The sequence below is a fragment of the Panthera onca genome, chromosome X, assembly GCF_046562875.1.
Source record: "Panthera onca isolate mPanOnc1 chromosome X, mPanOnc1 haplotype 2, whole genome shotgun sequence".
Taxonomy (NCBI): Eukaryota; Metazoa; Chordata; class Mammalia; order Carnivora; family Felidae; genus Panthera; species Panthera onca.
Genome location: NC_138357.1, coordinates 106,090,918 through 106,109,634, shown reverse-complemented (window position 1 = coordinate 106,109,634; position 18,717 = coordinate 106,090,918).

Genomic DNA, 18,717 nt, shown 5'->3' with positions numbered 1-18,717 from the left:
TTGAGAAGAAACAGCCAGTGAAGGTGAAAATAGTGTGTCAAGGAATGTAACAAAGAAATCAAGTTCAAGATTGAGTTGTAATCATCTCCCACAAAGATCAACAGACTTCCCTATCAAAATGGTAGACACCTTTTGCTTCTTATCACTTATCTACTTAGCCCTCTCAACCTTTTGATCATTTCCTGTAACTATTCAGATGTCCAAGCACCTCTGGCTATTGTTAGAGACATCTGGAACCTTAACCCCTTTATTATTGGTGCTGAGATACCCCTTCTCTACTGCCTTAGATATTTTTGGACTTCAATATCCCTTTTCCACTTCCCTCAGACATCTTAAGACTTTAAAGGCTGAAAGATAAAGACAAATTAGAACATATAGGTACAATGAGTAATTAGTAATTCAGAGTACTCTGTTCAGGGGTGAGAATAGAGAAGCAAACAGCTTTTGTAAACAGTTGCTCTTGTAGAATCTACTGACCTCCTTTTTTCCCAGTCTCACAAAGTCTGATTTGTCTTTCACCTTCACTCTATTCTAGGTGCCCTTAAAGGGTCACTAGTCACCCTATTTTTCTCTCTGGTGCTTTCATTTTCTTTCTTTAACTTCTCCCTTAATTAACTATGGAACAGAAGTATTTTGTGGGAGGAGTTTTTGTTTTGTGATTCTCTTTTTATTTTTAACCAGACTGTTTATAAAGTAATAAAAACTTGTAAAAAAAAAAAAAAAAAGAATTAACATAGTAACTATAGAGGACAAAAATTGAGAACTGAAAGTCCTCTTTCTTCTTTCCTACTGCAGCTCATCTCCTTGAGATAATTGTTAACAGTTTTTGTCTCTATCTAATTAGTTAAATTTATTGAGTTCTTACTATGTACCAGAAGCTACAAAAATGCTTCAAATAAAGTTTTTTTTAAATTTAATCTTCATAAAAGTCCTTTGGCATATAAGGAGAATTGCCCACCGAGAAAAATAAGCAACTTCTCCAAAGTCACAAAGCTAGTAAGTGTATAATATACATGCTTTAATATGCCTGATATAAAATATTCTTTGATTAAATTAAAATAAGCAGATGCTTTCAATGAAATCTATTTAGAAAACATTGTGCTGCTTTAGACATACTGTTTAATGATACAAACACTAATAGAACTTTTGGGTCTGCAGAATTTGTCTTGTGTCATTGGGCTCCCAATCTGTTATTATTCTCATCTGTGAGCTCACCTTCCATTAAAGTTATCCTTTTACAGATGTCTTTTCCTTTGTGTGATCTGAGTGGAAATTCTTCCTATGTAAGTATTTTGAAATACATAGGAACTACATTTTTTAATATTCAGGTCTAGTGTTTTCACAGAAAGTGAACAGCAATTGTTGGGCCACACCCACAGCATTGCCACAAACTTAGAATCCCCATTTTCCAAAGATAACTTTCTCCACCCATGATATAGACCAGGTAGCTTGTGATTGACAAATACGCCACACACTTAGCTGGCAGACTTACAGGTTCCTTCTCAGGAACAAGAAGCATAGTCTGGGCTTTTGGCTTCCAGCAGCATTGGAGTTTGTGGCCTCCATTTTTTGTTGTGAAGCAAGCATTAACACCCCAGTTTCCAATTTCTATTTTGTGTTACCTTGTTATCTCCAGTACTCTGAAAATTCCATTTTGCCTGTGCATTCATCTATATATTTATATTCTCTGAATATTTTATTGAGTATTTTTAATGTATTTGGAATTGGAAAGAGAAATTAATGCATGTACTCAGTCATCTCCCCTTGACTCAAAGTTTTAGTATCACTTTTACCTTGAAGATACATAAATCTTAAAAGTGTGTGGGCCACTCAATCTTGTTAAATTTCTCCTTGATTTTTAGTATTTGATAAGTTTCAGAAATTGTTTTCACACCTCCCTTCCCTTTTTGCCATCCTCCTCCATTCACACCCTCCAAACTTAATGTTTTAGCTCAGGTGAAATAGGGAAAGACTTAAATAAAATGACTGATTATTTTCACTTTGGTTTGTTTGTAAGTTTACTTACAGCTTCAGATATGCAAAAAAAAAAATCTACCTACAGTAAGACTGCATATATTCTTTCATTTATTTAAGATGAGTATGAAAACTGAAGAAAGTCTACTCACATTGAGAGAATGTAGGAAGTAACACATACTTTAAAATGAAATAGCACATAGATTTCCTGTGCCTCAAGGTCAAATAAATTACTAATACAATTTAAATATTTTTCTATGAATAATGGTAAATCTAATAGTTTGCTTGTGTTGAGCAACAAGAGAGAGATGTGTAAACCTCAGGAAAGATTGGCTGGGGAAACTTTACAAACAGACGTTTGATACTAATTTGAACAATTTGATTGCATGACATCCTGGTCGGTGGTATTAATATATCTGTTTTTAAAATACCTTTCCCAGCGATTACATTTCACTCAGTTCTCTAAAAACTTAACTTATTTGAGACACTATGAGGTCAAGGTCAGAATTTGGGTCACTGTCTTATTTAATACCTAATGTTTTCACATGCTAATAAAGAAAAAAGATATTTTTTGAGCCTCATACCTTTAACAGTCAAAAATTTTGGTTGAGAGCCTACTAAAGGAAAAGCACAGTATTAATTCATTCCCAATTGTTTCTTACTACCATTTCTCATCCTGAGTTTGCCTTTGATCCAAGACTTTTTGCGTTTTAAAGACTGTTTCTTTTTTTTTTTTAATTTTTTTTTTAATTTATTTTTGTGACAGAGAGAGACAGAGCATGAATGGGGGAGGGTCAGAGAGAGAAGGAGACACAGAATCTGAAACAGGCTCCAGGCTCTGAGCTGTCAGCACAGAGCCTGACGCGGGGCTCGAACTCACGGACCGCGAGATCATGACCTGAGCCGAAGTCGGCCGCTCAACCGACTAAGCCACCCAGGCGCCCCAAAGACTGTTACTTTCAATAAGTGTCTGCTCATCCACTTCCTAGGTTTTGGCAAATAATTCTATCGACACTAATTTTCTATGAGCATAAGCTAGGTCCCTACTTGCTATCAGAAAACAAAGAAAAGGAAAAGAGTCAATGATCCTGAAAAGGAACTAGAAAGAATATTAAGTACAATAAATTCCTTGCAAGTAGACTCATTAGCTATAAGAATTTAGTTTTTCCGGGTGGAAGGGAAAGTACTGTATGTGTTTAGAGGCCATAAAACCTTGGCATTTACTGTGAGAGACTTCTGAAAACTTAGACAACACAGAGGTTGTCTAAAAGTCTTTTATTGACATTAAGATTTACTCATTATATATATTTCAATTTTTTAAAAAAAATTAAACACCTTGCTATGCTAAAGCAAACACGGAACAACTTCTATCCTCTGATTTTATTTTTCCATCTACACATAGTAAGTCACTAATATTTTTTAACTTTTGTGCATATAATTTCAATATTTCCACAGTTTTTATTACATCCCAGGATTTCTTAAATGGCATTCAGATGGTATTTTTATAGTAATGCTTCCTGGGGATTTTGACTGCTTCTGTGGTTAGCAATAAAATACCTTTGTTTGCACTGATGAACAACATTACAGTATGATTTGGCCTGAGATAATGGATAGTTTTTTGTGCATTTGATAGCTTTTCCTATCTTTTTCTTACAGTTGCAAATTTTAGATGATTCCTTCCTTGCACTGTCCTCCCTTCTAACTTAACATCAACTAAAGTAAAAACAAACAAACAGAAAAACATACTGCATTCCAAAGTCAAAGTGTCCGATAGTTCTCCAGGATGACTCGATGATCCCTATTCCTAAATATTTGCATTCATTTAAGGACTCAGGAAAATTGCCACAAATAATGGCTGTAATTATTACAGTACATTTGTTCTCTAAATCGACTTTAGGGAGAAAATGTTATGCTGTTATTTTTAGCGATGATATAAACTAGGCTGTTGAATTGAAGGATAGCTTCCGAACTGACCTGGAAAGGAGACACAGCTACTGCTGCTTCAATTACATTAATATGGAATACCTGACTATTTTAAGACCTATTTAGTCTTCTGTTTTCTGGTCAGGAATCACAAGGTTGCCACCCCTTTAGAAATTTAAATGCTCAAGTAAAGAAGGAAATGTGATTTATTTATCTGTTTGATGTTTTTATTCGTATTACTGTTATTTTACAATAATCCCTTTTAATTGTTTAGTAATGTTGAAAATTTACTTGGACTTTGGCAGATGTATAGCTAAGTGTATTCAAGATTTTTCATGAAAGTAGGTGTGTTTTTTAAAAAATGTTTTTAAATGTTTATTTATTTTTGAGAGAGAGAGAAACAGAGTGCTAGTGGAAGAGGGGCAGATAGAGGGGGAGACACAGAATTGGAAGCAGACTCCAGGCTCTGAGCTGTCAACATAGAGCCTGGCACTGGGCTCGAACCCACGGACCGTGACATCATGGCCTGAGCTGAAGTTGGACACTTAAACGACTGAGCCAGATTCTTATAGATTATTTTATACTGATAAAATCAAGTTCTTCTAAATCAACTGAAGTTTTGTATATCTGTCAGTGAAGCCCAAAATTGATAGAATTAATTGTCTGTGTCAGTCCTGGAAGAGTCAGCCCAACAAAAAGGATGATAATAATTGGATTTTTAAGTTGACTTTGGTATTTTTTTTCCTGATTCTAATCTTAAATTCCTGTTTCCCAATGCACTCATGTATCTGAGTTAAAATATAATATTAATAGTACTTGTATATAGGGGTGTCTGGGTGGCTCAGTCAGTCGGTTGACCTTGCAACTCAGTTGCATCTCAGGTCATGATCCCAGGGTCATGAGATTGAGCCTCACGTTGGGCTCCATGCATGCTCAGTATGGACTCTGCTTAAGATTCTCTCTCCCTCTGCTTCTCTCCCCAACTTGTACTCTCTTTCTCTCTCTTAAAAATAAAAAAAAAAAAAATACCACTTGGATATAAACTACCCTTAAAATCTTCTTTCAGTTTTGCTTTTGTCACCCGTCAGTTCTTTTTTTTAAATTTTATTTAACGTTTATTCATTTTGAGAGACAGAGTGAGTGGGAGAGGGGCAGAGAGACAGGGAGACACACAATCTGAAGCAGGCTCCAGGCTCTGAGCTGTCAGCACACAGCCCAACGCAGGGCTCAAACTCAGGAACCGTGAGATTATGACCTGAGCTGAAGTCAGACCCTTAACCAACTGAGCCACCCAGGTGCCCCTCACTCTTCAGTTCTTCTTATTTTTGTTTGGGGATGGTTTTTTGTTTGTTTGGCTGATTATTTCCTCCCCTGCCCCACCCCAAATTATCTGTATGAAACTGAATCATCTTGCTTAGGGCTACAAACCATTTTTTCCATGTTTTGGAAGTAGAAAATATTTTTAGAAACAGAATAGTGTAAAGAAAAAAAATGGTAAGAGGAAAATAACACCAAAAGTAAAGAATAGAGATTTATATGGTTACAACATTAAATAACAGCAACAATAACAATGATGATAGCATTACTAGATGCCATCTATATAACATTTGTCATTTGCTTTATACTGTTCTGAGAGCTTCATGCACAGTAACTCATATCATTCTCACAGCAGTGGAACAATTAGGACAAAAAGGAGGTTAAGTAATTTGCAAAAGGTCACAAAAAAATGGAAAAGTTAAGATTAAGCCAGAACATTAAAAAAAATAAACATTTAGGAATGTTAAGTGCAGCTACTGAGGAAAGCAGGAATTAAAAAATAGTAAGTCTGAACTGGCTATCTTTCACTGTAACAAAAGGGATTTGATATATTTATAAACACCCCTCCCCCAGATCAAATAGATTTCATTTATTTGATAGTTTTTGCCAATCATAGATTTTTTAGCTGAAAGCAGTTTTAAAAAGTGGGGTCATATAAGCATAATACATTGGAAAGAATTCATAGTCTTGAAAGGCAAAGAACCAGATATGGTCTAGACTAGAACCTGGCAGCTTTAGAAGACCTTGCATAACATTTGTGTGGCAGTCCCATCATTCTTCACCACTAGAACCAGTGAATCCTAAATGTGTCTTGAAACCTTGGATCATACACACTCTAAGTCTAGGAAAGTCAGGTTGGTCACGGTTTTGTCCTGTGTCCAGATAGTGGCAACAGCAAAGCAGTAAGAGAAAAAAATATGGTGAAAGGAGACTTACATAGGAGAAAGACAGGTTTATTCAACAGAAGAGAGTCAATCCTATTCTATTTACAATGGTTTAATAGCTATGGGTTCTATTAAGATTTGTATAATGCATTTTTAAAAATGGGGAGGAGTCTCAGTATATGATTTTGTTTTCCCTTGAGACAGTTAATATTTAAATTGGGACAAATAAATTAATAATGAAAAAATAAGAAGTTAGAAATAGTGTACATTTCTTACTGCTACAGATTTATGTAGAAAAATGGCAAAAAGACAAGCAATGTCTCTTTAAAAACTTTCCCTTTAATTTTTAAGTCCAAGTATATAATTATTGATGCAAACTAATAAGAACTTTTTAAATCTTATAACTGACAGGCTGAACATAATTACTAATTTCTTCCCTGAATTTCTGTCTTTGATAAACTGGTAAGAGCTTTTTTTTTCTCAATAGGTAGATACATGATTGAAAAATCACCAAAAGAAAATAGACTTTTAAAAGATGAAGATATTATAGGAGTGGGAAAATGGCAAGCTTTAATTGAGAATTTTTTTATTATTATAAATTAAGTGAATGATTCAAGATGCTTGGGAACAGAAGATTGTTTCATGTGGCTCTCTGTTCAGTGTGGAATGCCAATGTGGGAGAAAATCCTTGTAAATCTTAGCATTGCTCCCACATAACCACCTACACAGATGATCGCTTGACTTTCATGCTAACAATAGACATGTTAGTAGAGCTCTCACCATCTGCAAAATGAAGTGCACTTAAAAAAAAAAAGTAACTGCAGCAGACACAATTAATTGCTTATATATTGTGATAAGCATTTTATATTTACATTTACAAGATAAGAATTTAAGCAGTTATGACTCCCAGTTTAAATAAGGTCAGTCCCTGTGATAGTTCCCAGATTAAATAAGGTCATTCCTAGATATCAGATAAAGTTGTTAGAAAACCTGATTTTTTTAAAGAAAACTTGATTTTTAATTTCTTTCTACTTAAAATTTATTTTTATCCAAGAATGTATAATAAAATGTAAATTAAATGAATTCTGATACACTCACTTCTCCAGTAATAATACTTAGAATCATGTACGTTAGTTATAAACCCTCCTACAAAGTCTAATTTGTCACAACTGTCCTATTTTTTTCCTTAGAATTCCTTCAAAGCCACATTTATTTGGGTTTCCCTGCTCTTAAATCTATTTTATTTTCACTGCAGAGTGAGTATTATGAAAATAATATTTATATCATTGGAAAATACAGTCCTTGGCCTTTTTTTCCCTTATTGATTTTTTTGTCAAGGATGGAAGGGTCCATGATTCCACTACTGGGATTTAGTTGAAAACTCTAAAGCAAAGTGTTAGAAAATTAATTATCTGCATTCTTTATAGGGAATGGAGTGGCTTAAGGGCTCATATGTAGACCCTGTTCACACCTGGAAGACTGGATGTTACAGAGAGGAGAGCAGGCATGTGGCTGATGGAAGACAGATTGACATCCATTTTTCTCAACCTAACACAAACAGGTGCAATACTAATGTACTGGCCAAGTTCCTAAGTGTTTCTAACCCACGTGTTCAGACATTTGGCTTGAATAATCATATGCTTTCATATAGATAACTAAGGCAATCTACGTGAGCTATGAGAGCTACTGTAACCCCACAGTATCATCCTGAATAGCACTGCCTAAAATTCTATGATGAAATGTTTATTTCTGTAATCTCTATGCTCAGTGTAGGGCTCGAACTCACAATCCCGAGATCAAGAGTCGCATGCTCCACATACTGAGCCAGCCACGCACTCCTCATTTCTTTATTAGAAACATGTCTTTTTTGAAGATTATTTTAATGCATATTATTTCAGAAACAGTACTACTTAAGGCAATAATACCTTAGTATGATTTAGTTTTACCTAATTTATTTTCCCTCTTAAATAAATTATAGTTCTAGAAATGTAAAGGAAATCTAGGATTAGAAGGAAAATAAAATATCATCTAGTACAAACACTTCATTTTACAGATGATAAAAATTGAGGCTTAGTAAAGGCTCTTATACCTAGTTAAGCACAAATCCAGAACTAATCCCTAAGACTCCTGACTCCGGTCCAGTGCTTTTTCCATTATACTATCATAAAACATTAAGAGAACACTGGTCCCTTGGGGTGAGGGATGAGGGGTTCTTGAAAGGAATAGGAAGCAGGAAAAAAGTAGAGAAAAGAAAGTATGCTGATCCCTTGCAATTATTTTTTAGAGTTGATCCATATAACAAGAGTCATTAGTAGGATTGAATTTAATTAAATCAATGTTAGATATGTAGGTCAGTTAGCCTCATAATACAATGGTACCTTTTTGCTAAAATTTAGCAGTAAGAAAAATTCTCATAATGCTAGGGCTGTGGAAATTTGCACTCACATCATTCCCATACAAAAAAAACCTATGAACCTAGAAAAAGATAGGAGCACTTGTTCAAACATCCTCTGTACTAGCCACTTCTGCTACAAAAGCAAATTGCTGATGATTGGAAAGTATGTAAAAGGAAGGTCCTCTTTTCTAAGGTTGGAATTTTAATATTTCTCTTCAAAGTCAGAAAATAAATAAATAAAAAGAATCAGTCTCCAAAGTATGCACTATAACAAAAAAATTCACTTCTTATAGTATACAATTTATTCATTTAGAAAAAAATCTGTATAGTAAATTCAATGAATAAGAGTAGCCAGAAAACTTGAAACATGTAATAAGTAATCTAGACTATATATTTGGTAAGTCTTAATTCATTTGAAATGACAAAATACTTCTTTTACTCATGTTGTATTAGGTTTTATTCTAATACATAAGGCAGACCCATGGGATTTTGGAAATTAATTTCATCTTTAATGGTTAGCTCCAGTATATACTGTGTGATGAAAAATAAACTCATAAATTGACTAAAACCAGTTAGTGAAAACTGCGTTGTGTATAGTACGCAATTATTAAGATTTGTTAGGTAAAATATTTATTGAAAGCTAAAAGGAAATAAACTATTTTTAGTTTCCTTTAAATTAGAAATCCTATTTCTAGTTTTCTCTGTTCAGGAAATTGACTTCTAATAAGGTAATGCAATTAGATTCAGAACAGTGTAGGTAAGAGAACACCTTCCAAATCTCAGTGACCCTGGAAGTTATCACTGGGGTTCAGAGGGGAACCTGAACTTACACTACACCCATCTGCAATGAAGCATTGTGAGTCACTGCCCTAGTTTGTCAGGATGGTATCATTGTGATCCCATGAGAAATGAACATAAACACCCATTCAGCCATCATGCTATACATCAATGCGAGGCTGCCTACTTAGAAAAACAAGAGAAGAGAAGAGAAGAGAAGAGAAGAGAAGAGAAGAGAAGAGAAAATTAATTAGAAATCACAGTCTCACAATACAGGATCTCAGATGTCCAGTCTACACTAAAATATCACTCATTATATGAAGAACCATGACAGTTCACAAATTGAGTAAAATTTGTCAGTAGATACCAACATTAAGATGAATCAGATGTTGGAATTATCTGACAAGGACTTTAAAACACCTATCATAAAACTGCCTCCCTGAGAATCCCACATGATCATTTGAATACATGAAGAAAATGCATCTAAGTTCAACATCTGTGATTAAAACTGGGGACAAAATAGGTATAAAAGGAACTTAACACAGTGAAGGCCATATGTGAAACTTCCATAGCTAACATCATAATCAATGGGGAAAAACTGAAAATCTTTCCTCTAAAGCAAGGATGTACACTCTCACCACTTCTATTCAACACAGTACTGGAAATCCTAACCAGAGAAATTAGAGAAGAAAAAAATAAAAGTCACCTAAAGCAGAATGAAATTATCTCTGTTTATAGATGACATGACTGTATCGGTAGAAAAGTCTAAAGATTCAACAAGAAAACTGTTAAAACTAATAAATGAATTAATTAAATTTGCAGGGTATAAAATCAGCATAAATAATCAGTCACATTTTTATACACAAATAGCAAACTGTTCAAAATGGAAATTAAGGAAACATTCACATTCACAATAGCGACAAAAATAATAAAATACTTGGTAATAAACACATGAAAAAGGTGCAAGATTTGTACATTGAAAATGTATAAAACAATTATGAAGGAAAGAAGACATAGATAAATAGAAAAATATCTCTTGTTCATAGATTAGAAGAATTAATATTATTAAAATGTCCATTCAACCCCAAACAATTACAGATTCTATACAATTTCTATAAAAACCCAATGGCATTTTTTGCAGAATTCTTTTAAATCCTAAAATATGTATGGAACCACAAAAGATACTCAACAATGAAAGTAATCTCAAGCAAGAACAAAGATGGAAGAATAATATTGCCTGGTTTCAAAATATATTAAAAAGCTACAGTAGTAAAAATAGTTTGATATGGACAGAAAGACAGACTTAATGACCAACGGAATAGAATAGAGATCCCAGAAATCACATGTCTATAATCAACTGATCTTCAACCTGGGTGCCAGGAACACACAAGGGGGAAATAATACTCTCTTCAATAAATGGTGTTGGGAGCACTGGATACACATGCAGAAGATTAAAATTGGACCCATATCTCACACCACCTACAAAAATCAACTGAAAATGGATTAAAGATTAAATGTAAGACCTAAAACTGTAAAACTACTAGAAGTAAACATAGTCAAAAAGCTTCTTGCCATTGGTCTGGGCAATGATTCTTTTTGGATATGGCAAAGGCAACAAAAGCAAAAATAGACAAGTGGAGTTGCAGCAAAGTAAGAAGTTTCTGCACAGCAAAGGAAGCAGTCAAAACAGTGAAAAGGAACCCTGTTCAGTGGAGCAAATATTTGCAAACCATATATCTCATAAGGGGTTAATGTCCACAATTTATAAGAAATTAAACTCAATAGCAAAAAACAACCCAATTTATATATGAGCTAATGACGTAAATAATTTGAAAAGTCATACAGATGGCCAAAGGTATATAAAAAGGTGCTCAACATCACTAATTATCATGGAAATAAAAATCAAACCACAATGAGATATCATCTTAGACCTGTTAGAATGACTATCAAAAAGGATTAAAAAAATAACAAGTGCTGGTGAGAATATGGCACTGGAACATTCGTGCACTGACAGTAGGAAGGCATATAAGTATATGCCATATCCGAAAGGAATGAAATCAGTATCTCAAAGAGATAATCTACACTCCCACATTTATTGCAGCATTAAATACAACAGCCAAGGAATATATATATATATATATATATATATATATATATATATATATATATATATATATATATCATCCTGCCACTTGCAACAACATGTATGAACCTGGAGGACATTATGCTGAATGAAGTAAGCCAATAACAGAAAGTTAAATACTGCATGATCTCACTTATAATGTGGAATAAATTAGTAGAACTCATAAAACAGAGAGTGAAGTGGTAGTTACCAGGGGCTACGGGGAGAGATTGGTGTTTGACCAACCCTCTCAATTTAGTCATTTTTTGTTCTTATTTGTGACCTTCTGAACTTCACCATTATATCAGCTGTACCTATTTTTATTAATTTTTTTTAAGTTTTTTATTGGGGCACCTGGATGGCTCAGTCGTTTGAGTGTCCAAATTCAGCTCAGGTCATGATCTCATGCTTTCGAGCCCTGCATCTGGCTCTTCACTGACAGTGTCGAGCCTGCTTGGGATTCTCTCACTCTCCCTCTCTCTCTCACTTCCCCACTCCTCCTCTCTCTCTCTCTCTCTCTCTCTCTCTCTCTCTCTGTCTCCTCTGTCAAACTAAATAAAGGTTATTTATTATTAAAGTTTATTTAGTGAGACGGAGAGAGCACAAGTAGGGGAGAGGCAGAGAGGAAGAGAGAGAATCCCAATCAGGCCCCTTCCTGTCAGTGCAGAGCCCGATGGGGGCTCAAACTCAGAAATCATGAGATTATGACCTGAGCCAAAACCAGGAGTCAATGCTTAACTGAGGGAGCCACCCAGGCACCCAATTGTAGCTCTAAATAATTGTTTTCTTTGCTCTTGCCCTGAGCTGTTAAGCCTTACAAAGAAAAAAAAGTTGTATAATTGTTAATCAGCACCATTAAACTTAGGATTTCTCGTCCATTTTAGCTCTTCTTTCATTGGACTCTCAACAGTTGCCTTCCCGTTTATGTGGGTTGACAGTGCCGTGCCTTTGTCACCTTCCTCAGACCTCCTTTCCTTAAGTAAATGGATAGGTACAGGAGAAAGAAAATATGGGACACCAGTTTACTGAATATTTCACATATATTCACATATATAGATGTGAATTTTACTGAATAATATGTGAATGTTTACTGAATATTTCACATATATTCACATATATTAGAATCTATAAGAATCTCACTCTCACCTATTTAAACAGAAACAGGTTCTGAAAAATGTGCCTCTTCTGCTCAACCAAAGGCAAAATTTCGACCTGCATCCCCATTTATTCTGGCCTCCTAGATCCATGGATTATCACTTTTCTGTTTATCATAATAAACACCTCCCTTCTCCATTCAGTCCTTTACTACCAAATGCCCATATATATCTTCTAGGAACCAAAACCTCAAAATATATGTAATGATGTTTATTACCTTTTTAAAATTTATTTAAATTCAAGTTAGTTAACATACAGTGTAGTCTTGGATTCTACTCCTGAACAGAACCCAGTGATTAATCTCTTTCATATGACACCCGAAAAATGCCCTCCTTAATGCCCATCACACATTTAATCTATCCTCACACCCCCGTCCAGCAACTCTCAGTTTTCTGTATTTAAGAGTCTCTTACGGTTTGCCTCCCTCTCTGCTTTTATCTTATTTTTCCTTCCCTTCCCATATGTTCGGATGCTGAGTTTCTTAAATTCCACAAGTGAAATCATATATTTTTCTCTGACTTATTTTGCTTATCATAATACCCTCCAGTTTCATCCACATTGTTGTCAATGGCAAGATTTCATTCTTGTTCATCACTGAGTAGTATTCCATTGTATATATGTACCACATCTTCTTTATCTATTCATCAGCCAATAGACATTGGAGCTCTGCCCATATTTTGTCTATTGTTGATAGTGCTGCTGTAAACATTGGGGTGCAGGTGCCCCTTGATATCAGCATTTTTAATCCTTTGGATAAATCCCTAGTAGTACAATTGGTGCATCATAGCATAGTTATATTTTTAATTTTTTGAGGAACATCCACTCTGTTTTCCAGAGTGGCTGCACCAGTTTGCATTCCCACCAACAGTGCAAAGGGGTTACCCTTTCTCCGCATCCGCGCCAACATTTGTTGTTTCCTGAGTTGTTCATTTTAGCCATTCTAACAGATATGAGGTGGTATATCATTGTGATTTTGATTTATATTTACCTGATGATGAGTAATAATTGTGTTCATTAGCCATCTGTATTTCTTCTTTGCAAAAATGTCCATTCATGTCTTCTGCCCATTTCTTTACTGGATTATTTATTTTTCGAGTGTTGAGTTTGGTAAGTTCTTTATAGATTTTGGATACTAACCCTTTATCTGATATGTAATTTGCAAATATCTTCTCCTATTCTCTTGGATGCCTTTTAGTTTTGTTGATTGTCCCCATTGCTATGCAGAAGTTGTTTATCTTGATGTGGTCCCAGTAGTTCATTTTTGCTTTTATTTCCCTTGCCTCCAGAGAAATGTCAAGTAAGAAGTTGCCATGGCCAAGGTCAAAGAGGTTGCTGCCTATTTTCTCCTGTACGATTTTGATGGTTTCCTATTTCATATTTAGGTCTTTTATCCATTTTCAATTTATTTTTATGTTTAATGTAAGAAAGTGGTCCAGTTTCATTCTTTTGCATGTTGCTCTCCAGTTCTCCCAGTACCATTTGCTAAAGAGACTTTTTTTTTTTTCCATTGGATATTCTTTCCTCCTTTGTTGAAGACTAGTTAGTCATACATTTGTGGGTCCATTTCTGAGTTCTCTTTTTTTCCCATTGATCTGTATGTCTTTTTTTGCCAATACCATATTGTATTGATGATTATAGCTTTGTAATACAGCTTAAAGTTCAGAATTCTTATGCCTTCAGCTTTGGTTTCTTTTTCAACATCACTTTGGCTATTCTGACTCTTTTGTGGTTCCATACAATTTTAGGATTGTTTGTTCTAGCTCTGTGAAGAATGCTAGTGTTATTTTGATAGGAATTGCATTGAATGTGTAGATTGCTTTGGGTAGTAGCAACATTTTAACAGTATTTGTTCTTCTAATTATGAGCATGGAATGTTTTTCCATTTCTTTCTGTTTTCCTCACTTTCATTCATAAGCTTTCTATAGTTTTCAGCATACAGATCTTTTACTTCCTTGGTTAGGTTTATTCCTAGGTATCTTCTGGGTTTTGGTGCAATTGTAAATGAGGCCGATTCCTTGATATCCCTTTTTCCAGCTTGATTTTTGGTGTATAGAAATGCAACCGATTTCTGTACATTGATTTTATATCCTGCAACTTTGCTGAATTCATGTTATCAGCTCCAGCAGTTTTTTGGTGGAGTCTTTCCGGGATTCTATGTAGAGTATCATGCCATCTGTGAAGAGTGAAAGTTTTACTTGTTCCTTGCCAATTTGGATGCCTTTTATTTCTTTGTGTTGTCTTATTGCTGAGGCTAGGACTTCCAGTATTATGTTGAACAGCAGTGGTGAGTGCAGTTTTAAATATCATTTGACTAAATTAACTATTTTTCACCTGGATGTTTTCCTTTTTCTTATTGAGGTATAATTGACATACAATACTATATTAGTTTTAGGTATAAAACACAGGGATTTGACATTCGTATACATTGTGAAGTGACCACCACAATAAGTCTAGTTACCATCTGTCACCTTACAAGGTTAATACAGCATTACTGACTATATTTTCCATGCTATACATTACATGTCCATGACTTATTTGTTTATAACTGGGAATTTGTAGTTCTTAATCCCTTTTGCCATTTCGGTACCCCCCCCCCCATCCCACCTCTGGCAACCATCAGTCTGTTCTCTGTATCAATGAATCTGACTTTTGTTTTGTTTTTTAGCTGTCATATGTAAGTGAAAAACAGTGTTTGTCTTTGTTTGACTTATTTTACTTAGCCTGATACCCTCAAAATCCATCCATGTTGTTATAAATCGCAACATTTCACTATTTTTTAGAGTTGTATTCTTGTGTACGTGTATGTGTTTGTGTATCTATACCATATCTTCTTAATCCACTCATCCGTCAGTGGATACTGGAGTTGTTTCCATATCTTGACTATTGTAAATACTGCTGTAGTAAACATAGGGGTGCATATATCTTTTTGAATTAGTGTTTTCATTTTCTTCAGATAGATACCCAGCAGTGGAATTGCTGGATCATATGGTAGCTGTCTTTTTAATTATTTGAGGAATCTCCATACTGTTTTCCATAGTGGCTGTACCAGTTTATCATCAACAGTGCCCAAGGCTTCCTTTTCTCCACAACTTCCCAACAGTTGTTATTTTTTATCTTTTTGATAATAGCCATACTAAGAGGTGGGAGGTAATAATAGCTCATGGTAATTTTGAGTTACATTTCCCTGATGATTAGTGATGTTGAGCATCTTTTCATGGGTCTGTTGGCCATCTATATATCTTTTTTGGAAAAATGCCCATTCAGATCCTGTGCTCATTTTTTAATCAGATTGGTATTTTGTTGCTGAGATGTATGTGTCTTTATAAATTTTGGATATTCACCCATTATCAGATAGTGATTAAATCTCCTTGCTATTAATCAATTTATTCAGGTTTTCTATTAGTCATGATTCAGTCTTGTAGATTATAAGTTTCTAGGAATTTATCAATTTTATCTAGGTTGTCTAATTTGTTGGTAAATAATTGTTCATAGTAGTCTCATGATCCTTTGTATTTCTGTGATATCAACTGTAACTTCTCTTTAATTTCTGATTTTATTTGAGCCCTCTCTCTTTTTTCTTGGTAAATCTAGCTAGAGATTTGTCAATTTTATTTAGCATTTCAAAGAACCGGCTCTTAGTTTCATTGATATTTTGTCTTTTTAGTCTCTATATCATTTATTTCCTCTCTGATCTTTATTATTTCCTTCCTTAATAACTTTAGGCTTTATTTTTTCTAACTTTTTTAGGTGTACAGTTAAATTGTTTATTTCATATTTTTCTTGTCTCTTGATGTAGGCCTGTATTGTTATGAACTTCCCTCTTGGAATTGCTTTTGCTACATCCCAGCTTTTGGCATATCATATTTATGTTTTTGTGTGTCTGTAGGTATTTTTCAAATTTCTCCTTTGATTTCTTCTATGAACCACTAGTTATTCAGTAACATGTTACTTATTCTCCATGTATTTTAATTTTTTCCAGTTTTTTTCTTTTAATTGATTGTCAGTTTCATACCATTGTGGTCAGAAAAGATCCTTGATATGATTTCAGCCTTCTTAAATTTATTGAGACTTGTTTTGTGTCCTAACATGTGATCTGTCCTCGAAAATGTTCCATGTGCACTTGAGAAGAATATGTATACTGCTCTTGGACAGAATGTTCTGTATATATCTGTTAAGTCCATCTGGCCTAATGTATTGTTTAAGACTGGTGTTTGTTTATTGATTTTCAGTCTGGATGATTTATTCTGTGATGTAAGTTGGATATTAAAGTCCCCTGGTGTTACTTTATTACTGTCAATTTCTTTTTTAGATGTGTTAATATTTGTTTTATATCCTTTAGTGTTCTTTTGCTGGGTGCATATATATTTTTAAATGTTCTATCTTCTCTCTTGAATGACTCCTTTATCATTATGTAATGCCCCTCTTTGTCTTTTATTACAATCTTTGTTAAAAAAATTTATTAAAAAAATATTTTTAGAGAGAAAAGCAGGGGAGAGGGGCAGAGGGAGAGAGGGAGGCAGGGGAGAGAGAATCCCAAGCAGGCTCCATGCTTAGTGCAGAGCCCAACACAGGGCTTGATCCCATGACCCTAGGATAATGACCTGAGCCGAAATCAAGAGTCAGGTGCTCAACCAGGTGAGCCACCCAGGCACGCTTACAGTCTCTGTATTAAAGTCTTTGTTGTCTGATATGAGTATAGTTACCCCAGCTTTCTTTTAATTTCCATGGAGTATCTTTTTCCATCCCTTCACTTTCAGTGTCTGTCCTTACTTCTGAAGTCTCTTGTAGGCAGCGTATAGATAGGTCTTGTTTTTATCCATTTAGCCACTTTGTCTTTTAATTGGAGAATTTAGTTCATTTACATTTAAAGTAATTATTGATAGGAATGCATTTATTGCCCTTTTGCTCATTATTTTCTGGCTGTTTTTGTAGTTCTCTGTTCCTTCCTTATTTTTCTCTCTTCCTTTGTGATTTGATGACTTTTTTTAGTGTTATGTTTAGATTCCTTTCTCATTTTGTTGTGTGTATTTGTAGATTTTTACTTTGTGGTTACCATGAGGTTCACCTATATCACCTGTGTGTATAATAGTTTGTTTTAAGTTGGTATCAAGGTAAATTTTTTATATATTTATATGTAATACATATATATATATATATATATATATATATATATATATATATGGTTTTTATTTAAATTCAGGGGGTTAACATACAGTGTAATATTAATTTCAGATGTACAACCTAGTGATTCAACACTTCAGTACAACACCTGGTGCACATCACAAGTTTAATCCATACTCCCACCCACCTCCCCACTAGTAACCATCAGTTCTCTATAATTAATAGTCTGTTTCTTGGATAGCAAGATAAATTTGAACATTCTAAAATAACATTTTCACTTTCTCCCCCACACTTTATGTTTTTAATGTCACTTTGTATACATTTTTAGGTATTAATTTACTTGGATGTTTTTCTACTGTGTAGATGCTACCTAATTCATTTACATAGTTAAAGCTACAGTCTTTCACAAATTGATAAATTACTTATAAAAAGACAATAATTCTAATCCTTTCTGTTTTCAGCTGCAGTCAGCAATCTTTTTTATTCTCCATATGGCATAGTGTAGCCTTTAGCAGTACAGTATTATTTTCTTGGTAGTTGCTCTGAGGACTAAAATTAGCATAATTTAAAATAACCTAATTCAGATTAACACTAACTTAATTTCAAAGGCATACAGAAACTTTGCTCTAATATAGCTCCATTCTCTACTCTTCCTTCATGCTATTGTCAAATTACATTTTTATTATATATTATATTATGCATATATCGTATATTTACTGTGCCTAATAAACCTATCAACACAATTTTATAATTATTTCTTTATGTTGTGTCTTTGAAATCAGGTAGAAGAAGAGAAATTAAGAAAAATACCATTATACTGTTTTTTATATTTACCTGTATAGTTACCTTTACTTGTGATCTTTATTTTTTTATTGAGGTATGACTGGCATATAAAGTTGCTACATATTTAATGTACACATCTTTATGAGTTTGAAAATAAGTATATAACTGTGAAGTCATTACCATATATAGTACCATAAACTGAACCATTACTTCTAAAAGTTTTTTCTCTCGCTTTTTCTCTTTTGGATAAGCACAAGTCAAACTAT